At 48.1% G+C, this 26,832-nt stretch overlaps 1 long non-coding RNA gene across 2 annotated transcripts; it reads right to left on the bottom strand.

Annotated features, from left to right (window-relative positions):
* Window positions 1-950: 950 nt before the first annotated feature.
* LOC128096894 (uncharacterized) lies at window positions 951-26,827 on the bottom strand. 2 transcript variants are annotated; one of them, XR_008213764.1, is made up of 3 exons: window positions 26,713-26,827; window positions 24,067-24,210; window positions 951-2,428 (listed from the first exon to the last, which is right to left on the bottom strand). It is a non-coding gene; the product is annotated as an uncharacterized LOC128096894 (long non-coding RNA). The 2 variants fall into 2 exon arrangements; XR_008213763.1 differs by lacking the exon at window positions 951-2,428 and adding an exon at window positions 2,437-2,892.
* Window positions 26,828-26,832: the final 5 nt, after the last annotated feature.

Raw genomic sequence — 26,832 nt, forward strand, 5'->3', positions numbered from 1 at the left:
TGATCCAGTTGGGGACCCCTCAGCCATTGGTTCATAGTTCATGTGTTTCCATTCGTTTGGCTATTTGTCCCTGTGCTTTATCCAACCTTGGTCTCAACAATTCTCACTCATATAAACCCTCCTCATTCTCGCTAATTGGACTCCCAGAGATCCACCTGGGGCCTAGTCATGGATCTCTGCATCCAGATCCCTCAGTAGTTGGATGAGGTTTCTAGCACGACAATTAGGGTGTTTGGCCATCCCATCACCAGAGTAGGTCAGTTCGGGCTGTCTCTCGACCATTGCCAGCAGTCTGTTGTGGGGGTATCTTTGTGGATTTCTGTGGGCCTCTCTAGTACTTTGCTTCTTCCTATTCTCATGTGGTCTTCATTTACCATGGTCTCCTATTCCTTGTTCTCCCTCTCTGTTGTTGATCCAGCTGGGATCTCCCGCTCCCCCAAGCTCTCTTTCCCTCAAGCACTCGTTCAGCTATGTTCATATCAGCATTGTTTGTAATAGCCAGAACATGGAAACAACCTAGATGCCCTTCAAATGAAGAATGGATAAACAAAATATGGTACATATACACAATGGAATACTACTCAGCAGAGAAAAACAATGACATCATGAGGTTTGCAGACAAATGGATGGATCTAGAAAAAATCATCCTGAGTGAGGTAACCCAGACTCAGACAAACATGTATGTACTCACTCATAGCAGGATACTAGATGTGGAACAAGGATGACTGGACTGCTACTCACATCACCAGGGAGGCTACCTGGAAAACAGGACCCCAAGAAAGACACAGGGATCGCCCAATGACAGAGAAATGGAATAAGATCTACATGAACAGCCTGGACATGAGTGGGGGTAGTGAAGGGCGAGGGTCGAGGGAAAGAGTCCTTTTTTTTTTTTTTAAAGATGTATTTATTTATTATGTATACAGTGTTCTGCCTGCATGCATCCCTGCAGGCCAGAAGAGGGCACCAGATCTCATTCTGGATGGTAGTGAGTCACTCTATGGTTGCTGGGAATTGAACTCAGGACCTTTGGAAGAGCAGCCAGTGCTCTTAACCTCTGAGCCATCTCTCCAGACCTCCCATTTCCTTTGAGGAAGGGTCTCTCACTGAAATTGGAGCTTGTATTTTTGATAGGCTGGCAGCCAGCCAACAAGCTCCAGCAATCATCCTTCGTCTGCCCCTCTCAGTGCTGGAGTTACAGGTCTGTGTGAGACTGCACCTGGCTACTGGATGGGACCTGACCTCCAGTCTAGTGCTCTTAGTGAGTAAGTGCTCTTGTACGTGGGGCCATCTCTTCCGCCCCTATATTTAGATCCATTTGAATTTTCTTTCCCTCTCCTCCTCTATCCTCTCTTTTGTTTGAGAGGGTCTTGCTATGTAGCACAGGTAGGCTTGAAACCTTCCATTCTCTTGGCTCAGTCTCTGGGGTGCCGGGATTGCAGGCATTAGACTCCACACCCAGCACTCGTTAGTTTTCATATATGATATGAGGTGTGCACTCAACTTTTTATCTTTCTTTCATTTTGTCCTCGTGAGTTTAAACGTCACACAACTTTTTCCTAAACCACTTGTGGCGTCAGTGGACCTGAAGGAGTAAGTGGAGATAAACACGTGTGTGCTCAGCCCTCACGCTCAGCCAGCAACCTGCTCGTCCTTTACTGCAATTCTTACTTTCCTTCTGCAGATTGGACCAAAGAGTGTGGAGGGCTTTCTGGAGCGGGAGGGGGCGGGGATATTTAATCTGAGCCTTGGAGATGTCAAGGGTTCCAGCAGCTGGGGATGTAGAATGGGTAAGGCTCTGGTCTGAGGCCTAGCACTGCAAAACAAAACGAAACAAAACACACACACAACAAAACAAAACAAAAACACCAAGTCTCCCAGCAAAAATGAGGAGAAAGTTGGGAGAGGATGAGAAAGGAGCGTTTGAAGCATTTAATCAGATTAAGGGCTAATTTTTCATTCCATATCAGTGGCTCCGTTATCTCTGCTTGGGTTTCACTGCAAAGCCCCCCCCCCCCCTCCCTTAGAACCCTCTAAGGAATGTGACCTAGGCCCTAAGCACAGTGGGAAAAGGGTTCTGGGGACTTTGTGCTTAGCTCTGTAGACAACCTGAGGAAGCAGCCAGGCCCAACAGGAAAACAGCAGCTTTCATAAAGAGAAGTAAGTGGATTGCACAGAAGAGTTCTCCATTGGGAAGCTGGTCAAACTAGACCAGCTTGTGCCAATCCTCAGTTTCCCCATCTGTAAGGTGATCACCCCCAGTTTCGGTGCAATACAGAATTCAAGTGCCGTCTGCTCAGCCTGGTGACTTGCCTGTCCCATACAACTTCCAGAGTGTCAGTTTTCTGCTTTTTTTTTTTTTCCTTGGGGAATTGAGGCAAATGATCTGTTGATTTCCCAGTCAATGCTTGACTCCATGGCAGAGAAGCTGGAAAGGAAAGTGATAGACAGTCATGGGTTTGGGGGCAGAAGAACCTAGGTGGATCTCCACTTTGGGAAGATTACTTCCTAATATTCCAAGCACAGTGAGGCAGGGGGTGTTCTGAGTTCAGCTCGGTATCTGATTGGCTCCCTTTCCTTCTGTGTGGACGTCAGCCTTGCTTCCCAAAGTGGCTCTTCCAGTTTTCCTTCTTAAAGACCTGATAACCGAAAAGGGAGGGCTGGCCCCCAAGCCTGATGGGCTGATGTAGCCATCCTGAGCTGCTACACAGGGTACAAGATTGTGTGTGTGTGTGATGCGTTTGTATGGAGGCCAGAGATGACCTTAGTCAGTCACCTTCTGTTGGGGTGCACTGTGCAGCGGGGGTCGGTTGAAGAAAGAAGGCACTCCAAGATGAAATTACGTGACAGCAGGAAGGTCCAGCTTCTTCTGATGGACTGAACTCCGAACAGCTGTACAAAGGCATATTGATTGTTACACAAAGTATTTCCTCATACCAGGGTCCCTAATCCTAATTTACATGTCTTGCTAAAGGAGAGCATCACATGCCCCCATGACTCTAGTCCTTCATTATGTATCGTGTGCAATACACAATAATACAAGAGCCTCAGGTGTGCCTGAGGCATCATGTGACCAAAGTCATGGGATGGCTGCAAAGCCCCTTCAGCAAAACAATCACTGTTTTCCACAAGGATTCTTTAAGGTCAAAGATTTTCTAAAACAAACAACAAAAAAAAAAAAAAACCAGCTGCTCATTCTGATATCTACCCCATACAATGATTCTGCTAAAGGTCCACAACCTTCCATCTTCTTTGAGACGGGATCTGTTGTTGCCCATCACTGTATTCAGCCCAGACTAGCTGGCCTTTGGCCTTCCAGGGCTTCCCTTGTTTCTACCCCACTTCTCATCATTAGTGTTCTGGGAATACAGAAACATACGACTGTCTCTGGCTCTATGTGGGTTCTAGGGACCTGAATTCCTGTCCTCACAGGTGTATGGCAAAAGCATTGTGCACTGAGTTTTTGAGAAATCCTGGAGATAATGTCGTTCACTGGGATGGAATACCAGGTGTGTAGTGCCTCAGGACAATTGAGAAACTATTGTCTTTTTGTTTCATTTTAGTTTAGTTTAGTTTTGTTTTGTTTTTGTTTTTGTTTTGTTTTGTTTTATTTTGAGACAGGGTTTCTCTGTGTAGCCCTGGCTGTCCTGGAACTTGTTCTGTAGCCCAGGCTGGCTTCAAAACTCAGAGATCTGCCTACCTCTGCCTCCTGAGTGCTGGGATTAAAGGTGTGCGCCACCACTGTCGGCACTATGGTCTTTCTTGAAGGAACTTTCTTATGCACATAAATTCATACAGAGAGACACAAAGACACATAAATAAATAAAATTTTAAAATAAAGAAACTCTTGCCTGTGAGTCATAGTGACTCTGCTCGGGGTTGCTGCGCTCCGGGCACAGGTGCAGAATTACTTGGAAATGACTCTTCTGTCCACTAGAGGGAAACCCAGGCTAGAGAGATGGCGAATTCAACCAGGCTGATAAAGCCAGGGAGACCACAGCTGAGGAGCTGAGGGATGATGTCAGCCCAGTGCTTTGTGGGAGCTGGCTTGTATCAGCTTGATGAGAGCCACTTGTTGCAATTTCAGAGCTCATGGGAGTTGGTTGTTAAACACAGTCATTAAAAATTAAGCTATACAAACGTATACTTAAATCAACTGTATTAGAAAGGACTGCAGCTGGGCATGGTAGCACATGCCTGTAATCTCAGCACTTGGGAGGTAAAGGCAAGAAGACCAGGAGTCCAAGGTCCTTCTTGGCACGTAGTCAGTTCAAGACCAGCCTGAACCACATGAGACCCTGCCTCAAAATAAATAATATAATGACGCCAAACATAAATTTTTAATTTTTACTCTATTTTACTGGTACCATCTCTGTTATGCAAGGAGTATTATATAGTAGTATGCTACTATCTATCTTTGAATCTGATAACTTGAAATTGGCCATGGAAAAGTATTTACTGCATGGAAACTCACGCATGCTACAAAGCAGGGTTTCCCATCCCTGACTCCCCTCCACTGCAGGTTGATCTAAATGCATGCTATAATATCTTTGCTTAGGTCTTTCTCACACCAGCTGCTGTCCTGAGGGGCTGGGCTTTTCCAGGTCTGGCCAGAGACACACTCACAGATGTCCCTGTGGAGGGACATTTCATCAGGCCAGGCTGTTGGGGGCTCTGGGAATGTGTCATCACTGTGCTATGGTCCAAGCGTGGCCTGAAGGTGTTAGCCTCAGGCTCAGGGTCTGTAGCAGCTGCTGCCTACTCCAGAGACCTGTGTGGGCTTCCTGCCTGCCTCGTGGCCATCTCCTGGGACGGAACATGTTTTCCCATCAGAAGGGGAGCTTCCTGAGGATCGGGGTTGGTTTCTACCTTCATCTACACCTCCAAACTGGCTTTAAAACACAGCAGTAATCCCAGGGAGGCAGAGGCAGGCAGACCTCTGAGTTCCAGGCCAGCCTACAGAGTGAGTTCCAGGACAGCCAGGGCTATGCACAGAGACCCTGTCTTGAAAAACCAAACAACAAAACAAAACAAACAAACAAAAAATCCACACAGCATATATGAAGACAGTGATCTGGGAACTAAGCTTGTGCCCCCTGCCAGCGGTATGACCAAAGAAAGGCACTTTAACCAACAAATCTGGTCTTCTGTTGCTTAGCTTGGAAAATAAGGTGAACACTTCTTTAAAAAAAACAAAAAAACGTGTGTGTGTATCTGTGTCTGTGTGTGTGACTTGTGGGAGTCTCCTTCTGACATGCGGGATCCTGAGACTGAACTCAAAGTGAACAGATTTGGAGACAGGCACCTGTTGAGTTATCTCCCCAACCCAGGTAAGTGCTTGTTTATCAACAGGTCTGGCTTCTATGTAGACACAATGAGTTCATCCAAGCAAAGCTCTCAGCCGCCTATTTCCATACCCAAGAAGGTGTTCCATGATGTAAAAGGTGTTGAATAAAAGGGACGCGCCCCCCTACCCTGATATTGTGTGTCAAGGAAGGAAGTAGGGAGGTGGTGGGGCAAAAACAAGGAGTTAACAAGTCCAGTAGTGAGGGAGTATGTACACGGACCACACCGCTGGCAAAGTGCATCCTGGACTGATACCAGCTCTCTGAGCCAAGACACTGCCAAGTGCTCCGCGCCTGATAAGGGGTACCTCTTCCCTATGGCCGTGTCCTCCACCTTTACCCGGGCTTCTGGGTCTGGGATGCAGGCAGCCGGATATGGCAGGCCCAGGGCTGCGCTACAGGAAGCAGCGGCCAGCCGGGGCTGTCGTGAGCCTCAAAGCAACGGAAGAGGGAGCAGCCAGCACCTGCATTGTGCGAGCCCCGCTTCCCGCTGAGCCACCGAACAGGACCACTAAGCGCATTCTTGGCTCCCTGGGCAGGGTTGTGGTTCTCAAGCAGATATAGGCCGAACCAGAAGAGGATTTCTATGCTTTCACTCACTGAGGCACTTGTGTGCTCTTTCACCCATCAATCATTGAGCAGAGGCACTAGTAAACGCAAAACAGCCCACGATTCTACAGATCTTTGGCTCTTCGAAACTGGAGGTGGTCTCTGCAGAGTGGGTTGGAATCGTGGCTGCTCTACCAACTAGCGTGCGACTGACAAATGGAACTCTGAGCTGTTGGAAGACGTTTCTCTGTATTGGATTGAAAGTGTGGAGGGAGCTCCACGGCTCTGGAGAGTGCTGGAATCAATGAATTCTGCGTGGAGCACAGCAGCAGCTAGCAAACAAGTGAAGGATTCTTAAAAACGAATTTTGATTTTTATTATGACAAAAGACCATTGGAGGGAGAGCACAAAGCTGCAAATTGGAAGCCTGCACCATGGTTTAAAAAACTTTTCAAACTGATATGCGACATTTAAAAGTTGTGAAATTTCAACTCAGAGTTTGGAGTCTTTTGAAAAAAATTGACAATGTGGGAGGTTGTGTTTTATAAGCTGTTGGGTTATCCTTAAAGGAGGTGCTCTCTCTCTCTCTCTCTCTCTCTCTCTCTCTCTCTCTCTCTCTCTCTCTCTGTGTGTGTGTGTGTCTCTCTCTCTGTATTTTTGTGTGCCCTCTTGCAAAGTGGTGTTAATCGTTGTATAAGTTTAAAGAAGACCTCTTGGGCAATTCCCTGTTGCAAGGATCTGAAAGACAAATTTATTTTGAAATACAGATTTTTTTTTAAATTTAGTTGGGATCCTTGATTGGTTGATGTTTTTCAAAAATGGCCTTCTGGAACAATCTTCTAATGAAAGAATTTTAAAATATGTCATAATGGGGCAGTGTGTGTACCCATGGGATTACCCACACCAAGGAAAAGATCTGAGTCGGCGCAACTGGACCTGAGGCCAGGACTCCGTAACTGGGAAGATGTAGCCACCTCACGTGGGTGGTGTGGAGAGGACAGGTGACAGACAGTTGCTTAAAATAGGATTGACAGGACATGGAGCTGCAAAGAGACAAGACTTGTGTTTCTGGCCTGGGAGAATGTTTTGAGGGTCTAGAGGAAGGTCTGTCTGCCTTTTAACCTGTTGGGTCAGAGAGTCTGGGTCAGTCACAAGGAGACTGGTGGACCACTAGACCTCTAGTGGCTGGGAGAGGGAGCTGGGTTTAAGATTCATTGTTGGTGAGACAAGAGTTGGAGAGGGATACATACCATCAGCCCCAGCATTGTGTGCAGTCAGATAGGACTAGCTGAGGATCCATTTATAGTTAAGAAATTATGTTTAAGAGAATTGGAAGGATGTCAAAGGGAGTAGAGGCGCCTGAAAAACTCACCCCCAATCTGTAGTAATGGGCCGCTCCCCAGGATCTCACCACAGAGGTGGACTGAGGAGTGGGCCAAGGGGACGTGGAGTGGATCCTGCTGTAGTCAGGTAAAGGATGAGGTGGGGCAAGGTTCCAGGCAAGTTCAAACCCTTCTGAGTACCGTTCAGTGAAGCTTCCTGCCCTCCAGGGCCACTTGATAGGCCCCCAGGACACTGCTGGGAAGAGGAGGAAGGACCCAACTGGCTGAAGAGTGAGCAAATAGGACTCCAGGACATTCTTCTCAGCCAGGAGTGATGGGGTGCCATGCCAGCTCCCCAGACTGTTCCTGCTTCACTTCCTGGAGCTTTCAGAACCATGGCTGAGGTCAGCCAGCATCTTGCTTGGGAGCTGGAGATCAGATGCAACAATTGACTGTGTGTGGCTCACCCTCAGAAATGTTTTGTCTAGCCCTCATATATTTCCTCTGGAGGAAATAGAACTTTTCCCATTCTGTAGAAGAGGAAACTGAGGCTCAGAGAACAGAAGGCACATTCCAAGGACACACAGCTGGTGAAAAGCAGAGCTGGACAGACAGACTCACCCCTCTAGTCTCTCCCATGTGGCCCCATTCCCCAATGGTCTTTTGGCCTTCCAGCCAGCTTGGTGTCATGCTAGGCTCCACCTCTCCTTCACACCCTACCTCCAGATGATCACCACATCCTGTAGATCCTGCCCCTCTACAGACCCAGCATCTGCCCCTTTCCCCTTTACTTATGGGTCACTCTCTATCCGGGGCTCCTGGCCCGGCTGTGCCATTGGCTGCCTCTCTGGTCTCCCCACCTCCAGTCTCTTGTTCATATCAGCAGCCAGAGGGCTCTTCTACAGCACGATTCTGACCACGTCACCACCCTCAACTTCTGTCAATGATATCCCCTTGCCCTCTGAATAAAGTTCACATTCCTAAGCAAGTCACCAGAGTCTATGAGTTGTTATTACCAGAGCTAATGCCACTGTCCTGGGCCCAGCTGTGCACTTTAGCCAGTCAGAAAGCTAGCCTACCTCTTCTGAACAGACCCTGTCCTGGGCTTTCTTGCTCTTGGGTCTTTGCTCCCACCACCTATTCCACCTACCACAATTTCTCCCCACTTTGATCTCTCTTACCCAACTCTGCCAACTGACGTTTGGACCACCCTTTAAGCATAGCTCGGTGCAGGGTCCTTTGCCAGAACATGGTGAACCTGTGGCCTCGGTAGACAGGGGAGCACCCACACTCCTCCCTCTGTGCTCAACACTGCACCTTACATACCAGCGAGGTTCTGCTAACATGTGGTGGGACTGCCTTCCTCTCAGTCCCCATCTCCTCCCTCCCAGGTCTGGTTCAGCCCCTTGTCCTGGCCTGCATCTCTTCCAGCCACTGGTGGTAGCTTCAGTTCGTGGTTCTTGGTTTAGTTCCAACTCTAATTCTAGCCCAGACCTGCCTCAAACTATGCTCAAACTGTAGTTCTTGGCCTGCTGCCAGCTTTGACTCAATATCCCAGTCTATTAAGAGCTTAACTCAGCCAAGTGTCTCCCCACTCTCCTGATCCCCAATTTTACTTCCCTTAGGAGAAGGCTCTTGCCTCGGTATTCCTAGTCAGACAGAGTGGAAAGTGAGAAGCCTGAAACAGAGCCTCCCACAGCCTGCATCATTACCCTAGCCTGGGACCAGCTAGCTGCAGCATCCTAGCCCTCAGGACACTGTGGGAACCAACAGTCCCTAGTTCAATGCAAGAAACTACCATTGCCAGGCTTGGTGGCGCACACCTTTAATCCCAGCACTAAAGAGACAGACGCAGGTGGGTCTCTGTGAGTTCGAGGCCAGCCTGGTCTATATAGTGAGTTCCAGGCCAGCCAGGCTACATAGTGAGACCCTGACTTAAAAAAGAAGGAACTACCATTTACTGGCTGGGAGGTTTAAGCCCCTCCTTGGGCTCCATGTCTGAGAGAATACAGGAGCAAGGGGTGTATTTCTATGGCCTCATACAGGCCAGGCCCTGGGTTCTATCCTTGGTACCTTAAGAGAATAAGATGAAAAGACATCTGATACAAGAATGACAGGAAACAAAGCTGTGGACCATGAGGCCTATGAGGCCTTTTGCCCTTTCCTCGGGTCCCTGGGGTCAACTGCTATTGCACAAGGGCTTCTGCCCCCATGGCATTGGTGGGCCTGGCACAGGTTGGCTTCCAGGCTCTTGGCTGGCACGGTTGTCTCCAGGGTATCTTGTGTAGTAGATACAGAGCCCAGGCAGCATGCTGGAGCTCCTGCCAGAACTCCATGTCCCTGACGTCAGGAACACACAATGGTTCATAGGGTAGTAGGGCAAAGGCCAGCATTCCTTCTTTCCTACAGGCCATGTAGATGTATTTGGGTTGGAGTAATGGAGACACTGTCATCTCTTCTCCAACTTCCTCTCTGAGTCTCTGTCTCCTTACAGCGCAAAAGGCAAGGATTCCTATGGATACAAGAACTTGGCGCCAGGAATGGTGGCACATGCCTTGAATCCCAGCACTCCCAGCATCTCTGTGAGTTCAAGGCCACCATGGTCTACATAGCGAGTTAAAGGACAGCCAGGGCTACATGTTACACAAAAAGACCCTGTCTCAAAAACAAAACAACAAAACAACCAAAAGAAAATGTCAGGGTGGACCATGTAGCACAGGTCAATTGAAGAAAGAAGGCACTCCAGGATGAAACTTTAAGGCCTACATGGCAACAGGAAGGTCCAATCTCTTCTGATGGATTGAACCCCGAACAGCTGTACAAAGGCATATTGATTGTTACACAAAGTATTTCCTCATACCAGGGTCCCTAATCCTAATTTACATGTCTTGCTAAAGGAGAGCATCACATGTCCCCATGACTCTAGTCCTTCATTATGTATCGTGTGCAATACACAATAATACAAGAGCCTTGGGTGTGCCTGAGGTATCTTGTGACCAAAGTCATGGGATGGCTGCAAAGCCCCTTCAGCAAAACAATCACTGTTTTTCACAAGGATTCTTTAAGGTCAAAGTGTTTCTTAAAAAACAAAACAAAACAAGAACAAACAAACAAACAAAAAACCAGCTGTTCATTCTAATATCTACCCTATACAATGATTCTGCTAAATTCCTACAACAGAAAAATGCCAGGCGATGGTGGCACAAGCTTTTAATCCCAGCACTCAGGAGGCAGAAGCAGGTGGATCTCTGTGAGTCTGAGGCCAACCTGGTCCACAGAGCAAGTTCCAGGACAGCCAAGACTACACAAAGAAACCCTATCTTGGGAAAACAAACAAGCAAAAAAAGAGCTTGGGGACCTTGCTTGAAAAACATAGGAACAAACAACATTGATGGAGACCTGGATATGATGTGTAGGTGAATAAGTAGCTATAGGTGCATGTGTGGTATGCATACATATAGCATAATATATATATGGAGAGTATGGACATGTTAGAATATTGTGTATTTAGTGTGTCTATATCTGCAATGTGTGTGCCAGGGAGTTGGGGTACATAGGGTCTATATGTGATATGTGTAGTGGGAGGGCTCTGCCTATATGTCACATGTGTGTGGCAGATGAGACTTGTGTGTGAGAATAAGTATGTATATGCAGACACATAAGGACCTGGGTGTCCACGTGCATTAAGTCTATATGTATGTATGCTTGTTGTGGAAGGAGGTCAGGGGAACACTGAGTTGTGGAGCTCTGTCAGGCAGTGAGCAGGTGTTGGAATATTTGGGATTTCCAGCTGAACTCTCTGAGGTAACCTGGGCCAAAGTCATTGTCCTCTTGCTATGGGAACAAAGGACAGTAGAGACAGAGCTTTGGGACCTGAGTTCATTTCTACAGAGCCAAAGTCACCATGCCCAGATGGCTGCCCTGCCCCCCAACCCCATGTCTGTAGCCACATCAGAGAAATAAACACAACCTTTGGAAGGCTTGTGATATGTCTGGGAGGAGGCCCCAGCAGGCAGTTTGTGTGGCCTCAGCGCCCCACAAATTGCCCTGCCATTGACTAGCAGTTGAGATGCCAGGGCCAATGGCCATCCTGCCAATGACCAGTCTTGGGTTCTTAGTTCAGCACTTGCGGCCAGCTTCAGGCTTTCCAGAGCTTCCTTGCCCCTCAGGGCACTTGATCTAATTGCAAATCGACATCTCTTGGAACTCAAGTCTGTGCCAGGGAAGTCTAGGGAGACTTTCAGGGCCAAAATGTACATGGGCTAGTTTCTGCAGGAATCTACTTTTAACTGGGGTGTCCCCTTCTACTCCACCCCTAAGTGCCTCTTCCCTCTGCAGGGGCTGTTCCTCCCCTCTCAAGATGACTAAAATGTGTGATCCTGGGGGCTGGGGAGATAGTTCAGTGGTTAGAGTGCTTGCTCAAACATGAGAGCCTCGCCCACACATCCCAGCAATCCATATAAAAAGTTGGAGTGGCCACATGTGCTCCTGTAACCCCAGCACTGTTGGGGACAGGGATCACTGGGATTTTCTGAATGCCAGCCTAGCTCCAAGATAAGAGAAAGATTCTGTCTGAAGGGAATAAGACAGAGAGCACAAGAGTGGGACATCTGGCACCATCCTAGTGAGTACAACCCCCACCTCCCAAGCACCTGCACTTTCAAAAGTGCTCTCTGCGGCTGGGCTTGTGGCTCGCTTAGTAGAGTAATTATCTAGCGTGCACAGAGCCCTGGGTTCGATCCACAGCAAAGCACAAACAGGGCATTGCAGTAATTCCTGTAATCTCAACAGGGCATTGCGGCACATTCCTGTAATCTCAGCACTCAGGAGATAGAAGCAGGCAGATCAACAGTTCAAGATCATTCTCAGCTGCACATCTAATTCAAGGCTAGCCTGGGATGCATGAGGCTGTCTCAAAGAAAACAAAATACCTAAATGCCCTGGGTAGCCCAAACACCCTTTTCTGCCTCGTTAACTTGGACTCATATCTCAATTTCAAGATACATGTCAACTCTTAAACTGCAACTACTTCCTGTTCCTTAATATCCATTTACTGGGCTTGTCACTGAGGCTTCCTTTTTTGGCTACCCCCATGGTTGGCATGGAGTAAAAAATCTATCTTTATTTTCCAGAATTCCTTGAAGTTAGGTGTGGCTGTGTGACTAAGCGCTGGCCAACAGCTTAGGCAGAAGTAATTCATGCCACTTTGGGGAACTGGTATTAAAGGGGGAATGTGCTGTTTTTCACTCCATCTTCCTTTAGGCTGGCTAGAATCTGACTGAGTATATTGATTGGGCCATGAAGTATCGTTCAGGATGGCAGGGGTTGGAAGAGAAGTAAAATGAAAAGCACGAGGACTTTTATGACCTTGGATCTATTGCACTAGCTCGGGACTGATTATTCCCAGACTCATAACTAGTTGAAGTGTGTGTGTGTGTGTGTGTGTGTGTGTGTGTGTGTGTGTGTGTGTGTGTGTAAATATGAGTGCACTTTTGGGAGCTGGTTCTCTCCTTCTTCCATGCGGTTTCTGGGATCAAATTCATGTCGTCAGTTAGGCTTGTTGGCAAGCACCTTTATTCACTGAGCCAGCTCACTGGCCCAGAGTTGAGCTCTTCTGTCACCTATAGCCAAATCTAAGCCATACAAGCCCCTTAGAGTTAAAGTCCATGTCATCTTCTAGACACGTGGCCTAACAAAGGACATGCTAATTATATGAATACAAGTATAAAATACACATTTAAGCACCTGGATATAAACGGGTTACAGATTTGGTCATATAGTCAAGATGGCCGTTGAAGCAGTGGCAGAGGATGACATAGACAAGAGGGTTAAGAGAAGAGGCCCCCTGAATGCTATCATTGAAGGACACCTGGAGGCAGAAAAGCCCTTGAATAAGGCTGGGTGTGGGGAGCCAGTGAGTGGGCAAGGACCAGGCAAAAAGCTACAGAGTACGTATGCCTCCATCACCTCTACTAGCAGTTCACAGTGACCTGGAGCTGAGAAAGGAGTCATTTGGAACTGACCCAAGATGGCAGAAGAAGGGGCTAGTAGATGTGTCAGCCTCCTGGGATAAAGAATCAGGATAAAAATCTTGAAGACAGGTTGGGGGTGGCTGCCCACGCCTTTGGAGGCAGCACTTGGGAGACAGAGGCAGAGGCAGAGGCAGGTGGATCTCTGTGAGTTTGAGGCCAGTCTACAAACTGAGTTCCAGGACAACAGGGCTGTTATATAGAGAAACCCCGTCTTGAAGAAACAGAGGGAGAGAAGGCTGGCAAGTCCTGAATGGCTTAGGAAGCAGGTGATGTGGGGAGGAATTCACACATGAGTAAGCTGAGAACAGACAGTTTTTTTTTCTTCAAGCGTAATGAGATCTCACCCTACCTACGATTCAAAATAAACTTGCCAAATAGTTGTTGGGTTTTTTGTTTGTTTTTGTTTGTTTGTTTGGTTTGGTTTGTCCTGGGCAGGACTCTGGCCTCTCTCAGATTTCTCTTGGAGAGCTCCAAGAATCCCAGGGGCATTTCCCAGACACTTGGGCTCCCACAATTCCCTCCCTGCTTTCTCTCTCTACTGAAGCTCCCAGTGGAGTTGAGCCTGGTCAAAGCCAATACTCCCTGGGCGACATTACTGTTGGGAAACCTCAAGGAGACCTAAGAAGATAGCTGGTGTGTCTCTGGTCTGCACAGAAGCTACTGTCCAAAGTCAAGGACTTGGTGTTGAGGGAAAGGCTTGGGACTCTAGAGTCGGGGGCCCTGGGTGTGCATCTTGACTCTGTAGTTCAGTAGGTCTGTGACCCACAAGTTGCTTAACTTCTCTGAGTCTCAGTTTCCCTATCTGTAGAGATAAGATAATAAAGAGTCTACCTCATGGGGTTGCTATGAGTTAATATGAGAAAATGCATGTGACTCCCTCAGCTGAGTGCTGGATGTCAAATGAGTGGTTAACAAATGCTGCCATTATGACTTCTATTATTATAGTTCTTACATTCACAAGTGGTTAACAAATGCTGCCGATTATGACTTCTATTACTAGAGTTCTTGCATTCATTAACTCTTTTAGCAAGTGAGCGCTAGGCATCCTCCCCTGGCATGTGCTCGGTGCATAAGCCGAAATGTTATTTTGAAGACTTCCTAGTATTGTAAACATTCCCTCGGTCCTCTTCTGTGACATTGGACATGTGGTTTGGTTTGCTCTGACGGCCCCTTTTTCCTCAGCTACCTGGAGAATTTGCCCTTGGAACCTCAACTAATGCTTGGTCTCCTCAAGGCACTTGGTTGGACTCCCATGGCTGAGTCAGATGGCTGCTTTGAGTTCATTCCCACATGCTGAAGGCCATCTCATTGCAAGCTCTTTGTGGGGAGGACCAGTCATATGGACCCCAGGACTGTGCAACATAGCAATTTTATCCATATCACTTCTGTTTCCCTCTGTCATCATTTAATTACTCTTATTTTAGTGATTTATTTACAAGTTTGCCCTCCCTCAGACTCTGAATGGAGGGATTCTGTCTGACACATGGCTCAGCAAATGCTGTCTGAAGTGAAGGCATCCTCAACTAGCTACTGCATAGTGGCGCTCCTATAGGAAGACAGAATGACCAACATGAGACATGTCAAGAACTAAATGCAAACTCTAGGCCTGTAATCCCAGCTACTGCAAAGGTAGAAACGGAAGGGCTGAAAGTTCAAGGCCTGCCTGGGCTACAGGAGCAAGTTCAAAGACAGCCTGGGCAACTTACTAAGATAGTCTCAAAATAACAAGTAAAAATAAAGGGTGGGTGGGTGGGGAGCTGGCACAGGAGATAAAGAGCTTGCTGCACAAGGGTGAGGATCTGAGTTCAAATAACCAGCATGTGCGTAAAGTCAGGCATCATAGCCCAAGTCCAGAACTGAATACTCCTATGACAGGATGAAAAACGGAGCCGGAGAATCCTCTGAAGCTCAGGAGACCACGCCTGGCTATGCAGGTGTGAACAACAAATGGCACTCTGCAAACAAGGTAGATGACACATGTGTGTCCCTCTAAATGCACACGCACACACATACACACACACACACACACACACACACACACACACACACACACACACACACACACGTTAAAAAGGGCAGAGAAGGGTGAGATGGCTCACTGGGTAAAGGCACTAGCTGCCAAGCCTGTCAACCAGAGTTCAAATCCTGAAACCCACATGAGACAACCAACTCCTGAAAATTGTCCTCTGACCTCTACTTGCATACAGTGGCATGTGCACCCTCCAGGCAACAAATAAATAAATGTAATTTAAAGAGAGGGGGCTCTGGGATAGAACTCAGTGGTAGAGTTCCTGTCCTAGCGTGTGTGAAGCCTTGGTTCAATCCCCAATACTAAAAGGAAGAAAGAGAGAAAAGAAGGAAGGAGGAAATCCAAACGAGAGCAGAGGTTCACAGCCTTGAGGCTTTTAAAGAATGGATAAACAAGGCTGGAACACAGATAAGCAGGACCATGGAACCCAGTGGGGACCGGAACAGGGGCCAAAGGAAGAGAGATGTGCTCAGACAACCAAAGGCCCACACCTCTGGATTACTGTGCTCAGGGGTGGGGAAAATTCCAGTCCTAACCCATGATTTTCACCTGGTCTGCGGTAAAGACATGATTATTTCAAAGCTCTTATAGGAAGGCTATGCACCTGAAAGGAACCACCATGGGTTCACGCTTTCTGCCAGGTCTCTCGATATTGCATGGTGGGCAGTGACACAGACAGAAGGATGCATGCAGAGGCTTTGTCGTTGCTGGGGAAATACTTTGAGCCTTAGCATCACCGTCGGCAGGTGCCAGATTATAAAGCCTTTCAGAAAGCACCTCTTCTTCAGTATGGATTTAGACTGCACTACTGCACAGAAAGACCACTTTCGAAGTGTCTGTTTGATCCACATTTAGCCACCTCACTGCCATCCCCACTTGTTCTAAAAGGCCAAGTCTGAACAATAAGGAGCAGGCATAGCTTGTCACTTCTCATGGGCAGGAAGATTGTAAGGGGACAAAACTGAAGTTCAAAACTGCCACACCTGCCCCAAGCTGAAACCTGTTCTCTACACTCCTCCATCCTGCTGCGATATGATTCTGGACCCAATAACAGAACTTGGGAGTTTTCTATCGTTTCTTCTCCTATTGAGCTTGTCCTGTGTCTTGGGGAGGGTGGTTTTCTGTATAGAGCCTACTGGAGATTTTGCTGGTGGAGAACTGGAAGGTGGTATCCTTCTGGGATTGTAAGGAGGATCTGGGACAGGGGATCAAGTTAGGAACTGAATGTACCCCTAAAACTGCTGTGAAAAAAACTGACCAGTGATGCTGTTGTAATCCCCTCAGCGAGGAATGACATGTGCAATGTGTTTGTTTTGAGACAGGGTCTCTCTACAAAGCCCTGGCTGTCCTGAAACTCACTCTGTAGACTAGACTCACCTCAGACTCACAGAGATCCGCCTGCCTCTGCCTCTCAAGTGCTGGGATTAAAGGTGTGCATCACTACACCTGGTTGACATGGACAGTTTGAGATTTCTTATTAATAGCTGCATTTCCCTGCAGCCATTCCTGTCACCTCAGTGAAGCTGGCTGCCCTGAGTTCCTGTGCTAGAGGGGGTAAGTGAAAGTGTAGGGGAAGCAAAGAGGCCAGTTTCCCACTCCTTGCTAGCTTCTCTGGAAGTTACTGTGAAGGAAGAGAGTCCGAAGGACCAGCAGGGGCAATCTCACTGGGCAGGAGGCTTTGGAGCATCTTAAGGAGGAAGTGGGCAGCTAAGGGAACAAATACGGAGCGGGGCTAGGAACAGTCCAGTGCTTGCTTGCTGTGTAAGCCTGGGCCTTGAATTCGAAACCCAGAACCTACAAAAAGCCAGGCACTGTGACATGTGTCTCTCATCCTGGTGAGATGGCAGGCAGAGTCAAGAAACTGCCCTGAAGCTCTCATACCAGCTGGCCTGACTCAGAACTGTGAACAGCAAAGAGACCCTGTCTCAAATGAGGTGACGCCCAAAGTTGTCCTCTGACCTCCATGTGTGTGCATAAGCCCACCTGCATGTGTGCATGCACATCATAACACACACACACACACACACACACACACACACACACACACGAGAGAGAGAGAGAGAGAGAGAGAGAGAGAGAGAGAGAGAGAGAGAGAGAGAGAGAGAGAGTCTGTTATGAGGGAGAAGTGATCCAGGCAAGAGTATGCCCTTGGAAGAGCCTCTTGTAAAGCCTGAAAGCTTTAACCCCCACTTGTGGTTAGAGGCTAGAACAGGGCAAAGTCTCTGGGAATGAGGTTGGGGATGGATACTCCTCAAACTCAGATTCAAGCCTTGCATGCGCTCTCTCTCTCTCTCTCTCTCTCTCTCTCTCTCTCTCTCTCTCTCTCTCTCTCACACACACACACACACACACACACACACACACACACACACACACACACACACATACCCCAAGAAGCCAGGTTGTGGGCTAGATCAGCGCTTCCTCACTGTTCTCTGCTTAGTAGGAAGGTCCTAACAATAGGCAGGATGGCCTCTGGTCACCCGAGGACACTCTACATGCCACTTGCCTTACCCTTTACCTTCTACTTCCTTCTGGCAACTCAACAAACCTACTAGTACCTTCTCTTGGCCCCACTGTCCCAGGAGGAGCAAAGTTGAGCTTCCAAGAGGAGGAATGGGGTAAAAGGCCTTACTCCCTTCAGGAACATTCCACTGTAACCAACATAAGCTGCACGTCAGAGACCACAGTTGACTACCTCAGTCTAGAACCCCACCCAGCCCCTAAGTTCATCTAGAGATGAGACCCAGAACCCAGATCTCAAAACCATCCCAGTGCTAATATATAATCCAGAGCCCAGAACCCGGAGCCCAAGCCAGTCCAACCCTAGTCCAAAGTCTCAAGCCTAGAACCCAGGTTACAGAACTCAGAGAACAACCTGGACCAGGCCCAAAGTCCAGCCGGAGCCAAAGACCAAGGCTCAGAACTTAGGTTCAATCCCAGGACTTAACCTGGCTCACAGACTCAAAGCCTAGTGCACAGAAGGCCCAGTGTTCTGGCACTAGAACCCAGATCAAAGCGAAATGAGAGCAGAGTCGTTGAGTCCAGCTCAGAACCCACCCAAAAGCCTAGAACCTAGGTCAGGCGAGGTCCCATCTTTTTTGTTGTTGTTGTTTATTTATTTATTTATTTATTTGTTTTTTTTTTTTTGTTATTTTGAGACAGGGTTTCTCTGTGTGTAGCTCTGGCTGTCCTGGAACTCACTCTATAGACCAGGCTGGCCTCAAATTTAGAGATCTGCCTGCCTCTGCCTCCTGATCAAAGGCATGCACCACCACCGCCAGGCTTGCCAGGCCCCATCCTAACTCCAGATTTAAGAGTCCAACTTTGCCGGGCAGTGTTGGCGCACGCCTTTAATCCCAGCACTCGGGAGGCAGAGGCAGGTGGATCTTTGTGAGTTCGAGACCAGCCTGGTCTACAGCGCGAGATCCAGGAAAGGCGCAAAGCTACACAGAGAAACCCTGTCTCGAAAAACCAAAAAAAAAAAAAAAAAAAAAAAAAAGAGTCCAACTTTAAGCCAGGTGTGGTGGTGCAGCCTTTAATCCTAGCACTCCGCAGGAGGATCTCTGTGAGTTCGAGGCCAGCCTGGTCTACAGAGCGAGTTCCAGGACAGTCAGGGCTACACAGAGAAAATCTGTCTTAAAGAACAAGAGAGGCCAACTTGAACAGAATTCAAACCTAGCACTCTACACCCAGTCCAGAGGATACCAGCTCCCCAACATTCCTCCTAGCACCAGCCAAAGGAGTCCAAGGATAGGACCCAAGGAGGGGATTTCAGATGCCGACCTAACCCCTGGTGAGAGCTCCTGGGAGGAGGTGCAGAAGGGCAGGTGGGTGTTCTCCAGTCTGGATGATCACTGTGAGGAGGCTTTCTCTGCAAGGGCTGCTCCTCAGAAGCCTGATGGGGCAGGAAGCTGCAGCTGCTGCTGCTCTTCGACTTTGGGTCCTTCTCTTCTCTGGCTTTCCGACAGAGTCTCTATTGCCCAGTCTAGTCTTGAAGTTGACGTGTAGCCAAAGATGGCCTTGAACTCCTGATCCTCCTGCCTCTGACTTTCTAGTGCTGAAAATACAGGGGTGTGCCACCATGTCCCCACTTAACTTATCCTTATTCATCAACATTTATTGAATATTTAAAATTGGTTGCTTCAAATGGGGATAAAATAGAATTTTTTTTCTTTTTTTGGTCAAGGTCTCCCGTAGCCCAGATGGGTCTCAAACTTGCCATGTATCTGAGGATGGCCTTGAACTTCTGTTGCTCCTACCTCTACCTCCCAAATGTTGGGATTACTGGCATATACCACCGTGGCCAGACTGTGCTGCACTGAGGACTGAACCCAGCATTTTGGGCATACTGGACAAGCACTCTACCAACAACTATATCTCTAGCCCAAAGTGTGTGTGTGTGTGTGTGTGTGTGTGTGTGTGTGTGTGTGCAAGTCAATGTACAACTGGCAGGAGTCAGTTCTCTCCTTCTATCAACTGGATCCCAGGGATTGAACTCAGGTCATCAGGCTTGTCAGCAAGTGTCTTTCCTCACTGAATCATCTCACTGACCCTCCACTTTATTTTGAGACTTTGGAGCTCACCAACTGGGCTAGACCCATTGGCCTCCTTTCTCAGCACTGAGATTAAAGGAGCATGCCCAGCTTTTTAAACGAGAGCTTGGGATCTGAATTCAGATTTGTATGGGCGTGCTGTGAGCTCTTGAGCAATTGAACTATATCCCCAATCCAACTTTTGTTTGTTTGGGTTTTTTTTGTTTTTTGTTTTTGTTTTTTTGTGGCAGGGCTTCATTATACTGGCCTGAAACTCACTAGATAAATCAGGTTGGATCACAGAGATTCTCCTGCTTCTTCTTCCCAAGCCCTGGGGTTAAAGGTGTGCACCACCACTGCCCGGCTCGGATTTTTTTTTAATCCTCTGATTATTATTAAGAGTTGAATTCGGCATGGTGGTGGCACATGCCTTTAGTCCCAGCACTTGGGAGGCAGAGGCAGGTGGATCTCTGTAAGTTGGAGGTCAGCCTGGTCTACAGGGTGAGTTCCCAGACTATACAGGGAAACCCTGTCTCAAAAAGGCAAAAAGGAAAATTGAATTAGAGGGACCTAAGTGCTGCTGCTGTCGTTTGAGAGGATAGGATGAGAGTCTGAGGATTCTCACCAGATCCTATCTTACCAAGCACACCACTAAGGCTCAGCAGACCCCATCACCCAGCTCAGGCTCTGAACTGTGCTGGGAAGCCTCCCTCTGTAGCTCTAATCACTTCACTCTTGTGCTCAGAGTGCTTCCTAGGGCTCCACTCTGCCTGTAGCATGATGCAGAGCTCCTACCATTGACCTTCACAGACCATCCATTTCCAGGGCAGCCAGTGCAAGCGGCTCACTGCTCTTTGACCTTGTCACACCTGTGTCCCAGGCCTTCCCTTTGTCTCACATCCTACTTCCTCACCTCATCCTATAGCACTTAGCTAGCTCTGTCATTACCTCCTCCTTGAAGCCTTTCAAGACTTACATCCCTCAAACGGAATCTGGTGTTCTCAATTCTGGGCACTCAGATGGAGTTCGACTGGCCTTGGTCATATCACGTGGTCATATTCTGCCTATATTTCCCTCCACAACTAGGTGGGATCTCTTTAAAACACAAGATGAGCCGGGCGGTGGTGGCGCACGCCTTTAATCCCAGCACTCTGGAGGCAGAGCCAGGCGGATCTCTCTGAGTTCGAGGCCAGCCTGGGCTACCAAGTGAGTTCCAGGAAAAGGCACAAAACTACACAGAGAAACCCTGTCTTGAAGAAAACACACACACACACACACACACACACACACACACACACACAAGATGGGTCATACCTTGTTCATCCCTGTGCTGGTCCAAAGGAAGCCTAAATGACTGCATCCATAAGGCCACCCTGATCCCTTTACGTATCCTTTTGTGCTCTCCATCCCCCTCCCTTCCCACCTCTACCCACCCACCCACAGCACCACGCGTTAAGTTCTGCATTTCAAAACATGGTAAGAAATTTGTTCTCCCAGTGCCTACTGGTCAAAAGCATACATCGTGACAATCAGGAGCAGGTGTAGAGAAGAAGCTATCATGTGTTGTGACCTGTAAAGTTTGTTTTGAACACAGACGCTGTCTCGTTAGATCCTCGGGATAGCACCATGAAGCATAAGTACAGATCCGATCAGATACAGGAGGTGCAGAGACGCTGTGACCTGCCCCAAATCACATATGTAACCAGAGACAGAACCCTGACAAACCTAGCTAGGTCCTAGCTCTGCTCTTATCGCTTCTCGCCTTTAATCAATATAAATGAGACCAAACATTATCATAATAAGGTCCTGGCATGCCTCAGTGGAGATGGCAAGCAGCTATCTGTTCAGATGGACGAAAAGGAAGCCCAAAGAGGAGACAAGACTCCAGGGACAAGGCAAGCTCTGTTCCTTCCTATCCAATTAACCTGAGTCTAGGCTCTTCCAACTATGAATGGGTCAAGGCCATCGGACTAGGGCAAGGCTTCCTTGCAGAAACATGGTGTGAGCATGAGGAGGGCATCGTGCTAGCTAGTCAGGTAGGGAGGGGTGTGGCTCAGGCACTCATCCTCACCCTCTGACACTCCTTGCCTGGGCTCTTGCTCAAAGAGTTCTTCACTTGATCTCATGAGCCCCGAGGGCACCTGGTGGCTTGGCGTAAACCACTGTAGCCTCCCTACCTAGCACCGTACGATCTTAGCGTGGCCTTGTGAGCCAAGGGTGACAAGCTTTGCCAGCTTCTGCCATTCCTTCATCTTTACATCTCCTCAGGAGTAGGAGTAGGGCTCTCTTTTGTCTGGGGACAGGAGCCTTGAACTTATGAGAGTGCAGAATAAGAAGACCCTGAGGCATTAGTTGGAAGCAGGGGTACCAGTTGTCCCACGGAATCTCTGGGTACTCTCTACGTTCCTCAGTTCCCAGAGAACTGAGGGTTGGAATCACCTATCACCAGTTCAGGAAGCTTTCCTGTGGAGTGGTCCATGGCCTCAAGGGATCAGAGAGATTAGTCTTGAGGCCTCTCCTGATCCATAATTACCTAACCAATATTCCAGGAACTAGCAGCCTCAAGTGACTTCAAGGGCCCTTGGACACTTCCTCTCCAAGGAGCCTCTCTTGGGACCCTCAAAGTTCCCTCCTCCTAATTTTCTGCCCCACCTCCTCTTCATGGGACAAACGAAGGGACCAGATCAGAAACAGGCTGAGACATCCCTATCTCTGCAGCTATTCCGGGAAGCCTTTGCAACAGGCCCTGCCCGTTCCCTACAGCACCCCCACCCAGGATGTAAATCTGCCAGTGAGTTGTTGAGAAAAGTATGGGCTTGACCCTTTTCTCCAGAAGTCAGGGTCATAGGACTGACAGGTTGGGACTATAGATCAATCTTACCACTAAGTGACAGATTGCAAATACTCCACCTGGCAGCAATAGTATTCAGCAACCCTTCCCCTCAACAATAATATGCAAGTACCAGCTTCCAAGTAGTTCTCTGGTTACTTGCCCTGGCAGCATCCCAGTGGGCCAGAAATACCATCTTGAGTCATTAGATGTAATCTAGCCCCCAACCATTTACAACAAACATTGTTTTTCTTGTTGAGACAAGGTCTTTCTATAGCCCTGGCTGTCCTGGAACTCTCTATATAGACCACGCTGGTCTCAAACTCACAGAGATCTGCCGGCTTCTGCCTCCTGAGTTCTGGGATTAAAGATGTACAGCGAGTTACAAGCAAATTTTATCTTTTTGACAAAAAGAACCTTGTTTGGTGATGTTTTGCCCGGTGTAGAAATAATGATAACAACAACAGCAACAATGAAGTACTTTATAAACTGCTTACAGCAGGGGTTCTCACCCTTCCTAATGCTGCAACCCTTTAATACAGTTCCTCATGGTGTGGGGACCCCTACCATAAAAGTATTTTTGTTGCTACTTCAAAACTGTAATTTTGCTACTGTTATGAATTTTAATGTAAATATCTGATATTCAGGATATCTGGTATGTGACCCCCAAAGGGATTACGACCCACAAGTTGAGAACCATTGGCTTATGGTGTGTCAAGCTCACTATTTTAAGCATTCCATCTAATCTTCACATACTCACGCCAAACCAATGAAGTTGTGTGTGTGTGTGTGTGTGTGTGTGTGTGTGTGTGTGTGTGTGCATGCGCATGCACGTGGAGGGACAGTGTATATTTAGCCATGTGCACACATGTGGAAGCCAGAGGTCAACATCTGGTGTTTTCCTCTATGGCTTTCTACTTTTTTTTTTTTCTTCCAAGACAGAGTCTCTCTGTGTAGCCTTGGTTGTCCTGGAACTTGCTCTGTAGACCAGGCTGGCCTTGAACTCAGAGATCCACTTACCTCTGCCTCCTGAGTGCTGGCATTAAAGGCATCCACCACCCCCACTCCCCACTCTCTGACTAGGCTAGCTAGTCTTGAACAACCCTCCTGCCTCAGTCTCCTAAGTGCTGGGATAGCAGGCATGCACCACCATGACAGTTACTGGGAATCAAACGTGGGGCTTTTTGCATGCTAGACCAGCACGCTACCAACTGAACAGTATTCTTATCCTCTCTGGGACCTTTGTACACACTCTGCTTCTCTACTTCCGGAAAGGTTGGGGGATCCAGAAATTCTCTGGGGGAGTACCCAGTTGCAGCCTTGCATGGATACAGAGCAACACAGAGAACTTACACTCATTTGTCCTTAACTGAGAGCCTGAGCTAGACCCAGAAAAGGTACTAGGGGCTAGAAGGCAGTCCTACCATTGGATAGGTAGCTGCCTGCCCACTCGGGAGAAGTTCTTTCTCTCATGAGACGATGGTGGCTGTGAAGAAGGGGTCCAGGTTTATGATCCAGTCTTCTGAGGCTCATAGAGCTGGTGAGGTGTCCAGAGCTCGCCTGGTGGTCTGGATAGGAGAAGGGAGAAAGGAGAATGTCTAAAGGGACTAATGGAGTCATATGGTCAGGACTGTAGGTACCTGAAGGATAACAACCAAGTCTGTTATCAAGTTTATAAAATCAAATCCCTGTTTCTCTTCTTTTAGTCTTTGGTGTCTCCAAAAACACCCTAGCTAGTGTTGGGAGAAATGAACTAGATGGTATATTCAAAGCAAAGCACTGAGCACGGTGCTTGCCCAAGACATGCTGGGTATGTGCTAATCGGGAACTGTTGTGTTTATGCTGCTCTGACTCAGCTCACGGTGAATGCTTGTCTGTAGGGCCATGTTACCGGGCTCTGTCCTGACCAATACGGATAGAACTGAAGTTGCCAGGGTGAGCTGGACCTGAATTTATAGTGGAAGAAAATTGTGGGCAACAGAGCCAGGATTCAAAACGATTTCTACAGGCTGAAATAAGCACGGTGACATTATTCTGCTGAGAGGTTGACAGCATTACACAAAGTAGAGGATGGTGAAGAACCTTGACTTGACCCCAAGCTCTGGTGCAAAGGATCTGAATGATTTAGTTAGCCACAACCTGATGGGAACTGATCACGGGAGAGAAAGGCTCTGCAGCCTAGCAGTCTTAGGCTGCATTAACAATGTGTCGTGTCCAGACTGGGGGAAATAATAGGCCTATTGTACTGGCTTGGTCAGGCCATATCTGGAATCTTGCATTGCTACACTGACAGACTGGAATCAGGCCAGGAGGGGACCAGCCCAGCCTCAGCTCCTGAGCTCTTGTGCTAAACACTTCCTCTACAGTTTCTTGTCATATCCCCCAAACAACCCTATCAGATAGGTTCCTACTTTGCACACAAGGAGGGTAACAGGAATTGTCCAGGATCAACTGTAGAGCTGGAGGTGCCTGCAGCTTTTCTGAATGGGCTCCTCTGGTGTTTGAACATTCACTCACTGTAGTTTAGTGAGATGTGGAAGTAAAAGAGATATAGTTTTTATTTTCAAGGGGAGCATGATCTGGCCTGGTGATTCAGATCATTTACGGGATGCTATGATTCAAGGGAGTGAAGAATTTAGGGCTGAAAGAGATCAGAGAGGACACCGTAGTCAAATCAAGACTAAAACAGGGAAGAGAGACTGGGTAGGGTCACACGGCTCACAGTGGGGACATGGAGCCCCATCTGTGCCTTCTTATGGGACAGAGTGTGTCACACAGCTCACAGTGGGGACAAAAAGCCTGCCTATGCCTTCTTATGGGACAGGGTCGTGTCACATGGCTCAGAGTGAGGACATGGAGCCTCGCCCATGCCTTCTGATGGTCTTCACCGTTTCACTGGCTTGTTTCTGTACAGCGGATGTGCCCAGATGGAATCTGCCAGGGCGCACCAGGGAGCGTGCTGTGATCATCGTGGGGGAGTCCGATCTCAATATCTCTTCCCTGCAATTTGAGTTAAAAGAAAAAAAAAAGGAGTCTGGCCCAGAGAAACACAGGTCGTGTGTGAGCGGCCTCTGAGAATCTCAGCAGTAACTTCACTGATGAGGGAGAGCTGGACGTCACCCAGGCTGCTGGGGATCTGGGAAGCCTGGGGTGACATTAGCAGAGGTGGAAGAAAAGGCTGCTCTTTGCTGGCAGTTACGCCTGCTCTGTTTAGATGAAGGTCCTCTCTCTCAAGGACCACATTCCTCTGTATTCTCTTTCTCAAAGCTTTCCTTTTTCTCCTTTTTGACACAGAGGGCTTTTGGAGTCTTGTATCTCCCAGGGCTTCCTGTCTGGGAGCACATACACCCAGTCCAGCCTTCTGTAATTTATGCTGAGAGGCAGAACAGGAGAGTCATGAGCAAAGACTTAGGAACTGGACAAAACCTTCCTGGCCTGTACACTCTGTCATAACAGCTGCTCCTCTTCTCCGTGTCCCCCTTTCCTCAGCTATAAAATGGGGATAATAATAGTACCACCCTCGGATGGAGTTCCTGGGCACCCAATGAGATTGTGTTAAGTCTGTTAGAAGCTATCCATAAAAGGCTGCTGTGCCCATGACTCCTTCGTATAACTTGAGAGCTTCCCTGCTGGAAGGGGCATCCAATGGGCTGGCTAATTTTTTCTCCCATTGAAAAAGGCTCCCTAGAGCTGGGCAATGGTGGTGCACGCCTTAAATCCCAGCACTTGGGGGGCAGAGGCAGGTGGATCTCTGTGAGTTTGAGGCCAGAGTGAGTTCCAGGACAGGCTCCAAAACTACACAGAGAAACCCTGTCTCGAAAAGCCCCCCCCCCAAAAGAAAAAGAAAAAAAGAAGAGAAAAGAAAAGAAAGAAAAAGGCTCCCTAAATATCAAAGGCAAAGGAACGGCCGATCTTGAGACATGGGAGGGGGACATTGATAGTGAAAGTTGCAGCCTATGACCTCAGGTTTGGGGGAGGGGAGAAGCCACCTGACTCCAGACTTTAAAGGAGGCAGATTTTAAAGGGTTCAGAAGTTATGGGCTAGCAGGCTCGACTCGGGGAGAACTCACTCTGGGGGGCCTCGGGCAGGTCACTTTCAGCCTTGGGCTTCAGTTTCCTTGGGCGAGTCAGGTGGGTTTCTCAGCCTTGTTTAGGTGGTTAGGAGCACGCGTTGCCGGATGCCGGCTTTG

Source organism: Peromyscus californicus, unplaced genomic scaffold (genome assembly GCF_007827085.1).
Source record: "Peromyscus californicus insignis strain IS unplaced genomic scaffold, ASM782708v3 Scaffold_5__1_contigs__length_169319896, whole genome shotgun sequence".
Lineage (NCBI taxonomy): Eukaryota > Metazoa > Chordata > Mammalia > Rodentia > Cricetidae > Peromyscus > Peromyscus californicus.